The following is a 4290-nucleotide window of genomic DNA, read 5'->3' as shown; positions in this document are numbered from 1 at the left end:
CAAATCCAATGCCCTTCAATGGTGCTTGAAGAAAGTGGTCATCATAGAAGCCCCTAATGATGAGGTTGGTCCTGCTGCTCAGGAGGAAGGTGATCACACTGTTGCAGAGGCTTGCCATTTTTTAAGGAATTTTCAAAATAAAACGAACAAAAAAAATAACTATGCACAAAGACTTACACTCATCTAACTAACACAAACTAATGCGAACCGTAGTCCCCGGCAACGGCGCCATTTTGATCAAGGTAAAAACTAGGTCGTTACTAGTCTCTCCTAATCAAACAAATTACCTAAACTAACCACTAAACACAAGTAAAGCGGTAAGCAAGGGTCGGAATCCACAAGGACTAAGGTGCACTAATTTATGTTAATCAATCGATAAGCTAGGTCGGAATGGGGTTTTGGAAAATCCTAATAGACTAAAACTAAATAAACTAAACTAAGAAATCAAAGATAACTAGATTAGGGAATTGGGTCAAACAACAACAAATCATAGATTGGATATAAGAGGATTGCAAATATGGGATGAAACACAAGCACTACACGAATAAGCGTTGAATTCACAAATAGCTCCAACCACCTCCCGGTGCGCGAACAATTTCCCTAAGCATTAAGGACGAACTCCCGTTCTACCCTATCATACCCGGGGTAAATCAAAGTCTCAATTCAACCAAATAGTCAAGTTTAGGTCTTTAATCCCTTTCCAACCCAACTAAACTACTCCAAGCAATCATGAAACACTTAATTGATCAAGTTAAATGCAACATGTATTGGAAATGCCTAAACATGCAATAATTTAATCATGAAAATCCCTAATTTCCAATCACAAACACCCAAACCGATCAATGTTGAGTTTTCACCAAACCCTAATCAATAAACTACTCCATAATCATAAAAATAGGAAATTTAAAGAAATTAACAACTAGAAACATGAAACTAAACATTAATCTAAAGAATAAAGTAACTAATTAAATCATGAACATGAAATTAAGCAAAAACAATTAAACTAATTAAAACGGTAAATAAATAAAACAATAAATGAAGAAATAAATGAGGAGAGAGTAAGAAATTGCTCATTGATTGATGATGGAAATCCACAAGCCAATTTGTCACCTTGAACATTAAATTCCCAAAACCCCTCTTTAATTTCTCACTTTCTCTCTCAAAAAGCTAAACTAAACTAAAACCCTAAACCCTAAGAGAAAAGAAGAACTAAACTCAAAATTATTTTACATTCTAATGAAGTTCATGACCCAAAATGAGGATTTATACTCAAGGCCTAAAATCAAAATAAAAGAGAAAAAAAATGAAATAAAAATTAAAAACAAAATCTTAAAAAAAAGGAAAAAGGAAGAAGTAAGTAGTAAGAGAATTAAAAGAATTAAAAGAAATGAAAAAGGAAAAAGAAAAAAATAAAAAGAAAAAGAAAAAGAAAAAGAAAAAGGAGGAATCCCCACCAAAACAATCAGATACTCCATCCCCCTTCCTTTTCGATCCAAACATCAGACCCCCCCTTTTCGTTACTTCATCCCTTTCGCTCCGCCCCCTCATCTCGTCACCTGCACCCTCACCTCATCAGCCACCGTCAATCATCATCATCGACCGTCAATCTTTAGTCATCTTCATCCATCATCATTCAATCATCACCTTCGATCTTCATTACCAATCATCATCATCTCAAATCACAGCCTTCAATCGAGCAACCCAAATAACAACTCAATCGTCAATCGTCAATCGTAGCCTTCCAATTCGGGTTGTACGGCGGTAATCCAAGAAACTAGCACCACCACCGTCACGTGCAATCATTAATTCCGTACCCATTTGAGCGCTAAATAGGTTCGGGCGAACACTTGCGATGTTCGGGCGAACTTTTGTCGGTTTGGGCGAACTCCATTGAGGTTCGACCGAACCTCATACAATCAGGAACTCTAAATTTTCAGTTCGGTCGAACGAATTTACGGGTTCGAACGAACCAATTACTCTGTTTTTGCTCTGTTTTCTGTGTTCGATTTTGATTGAGTTTTTGGTTGTGTTTTTGTTGTTGTGTGTTGTACTGTTGTTGGTGAATAGATGAAGGTGAGAGGAGGGATTTTGGTGGTGTTTGTTGGCGGAGCAGCGTGGGTGGTGGCGTTGGTGGGCTGCAGTTAGTGTGGTGTAGGTTAGAGAAGGGTGTGGTGTAGGATAGCTGCTTATGCTTTGCAAAGGTTTTATGGCAAATTAGCTTGCATTCGTTACTTTGAGCTTGAACTCCGGACTCCAAATCGCTCACCTATACACAAAAACCGAAATACGAGAGAAGCGGGCAAATAAAAATAAAATGAAGAGAAATAATAATAGGACAAATTTTTTTTTACCACCTAAAAAAATTTAAAAAATGTTTTTTATCACCTAAAAAAAATTTAAAAGTTGGTTTTTACCACCTAATAACAGAAAAATTAAATGTTGAGACTTTTTTCTCCTCGATAAGTTTCTTCTCTACCTTGTCATCTTCATATCAGCTTCCACTTCTTCCTCCTCATAAACAGTGCTCAAATATGGGTAAGATTCATCAACCATGAACAAGCCATAGAAGAGTCATTCCACCAGAAAACTAAAAAAATAAAATGAATTACAAAATGAAAATTGCTAGAGTTGTGTCTGCTTGTATCCTGTAAGAATTTCGTTTCTCTGTCTTTCAGCCCTTGTTTTCAAATCTGCTTCTACTGAGATTACAGAGCTACTGCTATGAAATTGGCCTGCCCGGTTAAACCGGGCATTACATTCGAGGAAGTGAGTACCAAAACAATCTTGAACTCGTACTATTTAACCTCACCCTCAAAGCCAAAACAAACAAATTCTATAACTATACCACTGTATTGGAATTTGGAAGCAGTGGATGGAAGTGGGATGTAATTAAGCAGTGGAAGTAGTGATGACATCGGGAAGTAATTAAGCATTGGGGTGTAATTGAGCACTGTTTATGAGGAGGATGAGGTGGAAACTAAGGATGAAGATGACAAGGTAGAGAAGAAAGTTATCTAGGAGAAAAAAAAGTCTCAACATTTAATTTTTCTGTTATTAGGTGGTAAAAACCAATTTTTAAATTTTTTTTTTAGTAGGTAAAATACAAGTTTTTTGTTTAGGTGGTAAAAAACAATTTTTGGATTTTTTTAAGTGGTAAAAAACAATTTGTCCTAATAATAATAGTAATAATAATACTAATAATAATAATAATAATAATAATCTGTAATAGTAGTAATAATAATAGAGATATGGGCACTTTACTATATAAGGGGATAATATTACAAATGAGTTGAGGGAGGAATTGAATTTGTTATCAGTGATGGATCTTGAACAATTTTATAAAGAAGGTCAACATGAGAATAATAATAATAATAATAATAATAATAATAATAATAATAAGAATAAGAATATATAATAATAAGAATAAGAATAATAATAATAATAATAATAATAATAATAATAATAATAATAAATAAAAATTGAAATTGAAATAGAAATTGAAATAGAAATAGAAAAGTAATAACGAGAACTAAAATAATCAAACTATAAAATTATAAAATAAATAAATTACGAAATTAAGATCTAAAAACTAACAAAAATAGCTAAAAACACTAAACTAAGCTATTAAAATTATAAATTAAATAAATTAAGAAAATAAGACCTAAAAACTAATAAAAATTGCTAATTAAACTAAACTAAGTTAAAAACACTCAAAATAAGAAATTAAGGAAAATAAAGACTAAAAAATGCTAAAATAGAGTAAAACCGACTCAAATAATGCCTAAATCACTACCATATGAGTGACATAAATGTCACTCATTAGAGGACTAAGCGCTGACCTTCCTCATTTTGTCTAGCATGCTCACTGCCAACCTGCATTACAGTAGATAATCAGTTACGCCCCCCTCGTTAATGGCCATGTGTATGCCTTTTGCTAGCAAACTTCCCAAAGGCTTGGTATTGTAATATATTAACTCTAGCTCTTATGATTATGGTTTTTCTTGAGGAACATGGCAATGTTGATTAGTAGCGCATGTTCCTAGGAAATATCTATGTCTCTTTTGCCTTTGTGGCTCCAAACTAATGGTCACACCGTTGTAATATATGGCTATTTCATGTAATGTATTATTACCTATGGCTTCTTAGTCAAAACCCTTTGTCCATTGTATGAGACATGTTTACGCATATCAGTACTTTGGTCAATTATGTATTTTGCATCATATTTGTTATAATGTCAGGTGCTGAAGCAAAGAAGTGTAGAATGAAGCACCCAGTTTTTTTTGAGATCTG

At 33.7% G+C, this 4290-nt stretch overlaps 1 long non-coding RNA gene across 1 annotated transcript; it reads right to left on the bottom strand.

Moving 5' to 3' along the window:
• Positions 1–1059: 1059 nt before the first annotated feature.
• On the bottom strand, positions 1060–3038 carry LOC130459896 (uncharacterized). Its single transcript, XR_008919624.1, has 2 exons — positions 2477–3038; positions 1060–2266 (listed from the first exon to the last, which is right to left on the bottom strand). It is a non-coding gene; the product is annotated as an uncharacterized lncRNA (long non-coding RNA).
• Positions 3039–4290: the final 1252 nt, after the last annotated feature.

Source organism: Spinacia oleracea, chromosome 4 (assembly GCF_020520425.1).
Source record: "Spinacia oleracea cultivar Varoflay chromosome 4, BTI_SOV_V1, whole genome shotgun sequence".
Lineage (NCBI taxonomy): Eukaryota > Viridiplantae > Streptophyta > Magnoliopsida > Caryophyllales > Amaranthaceae > Spinacia > Spinacia oleracea.
Note: the sequence above shows the minus strand (reverse complement) of the source record. Positions and strands in the feature narration are given on the sequence as shown.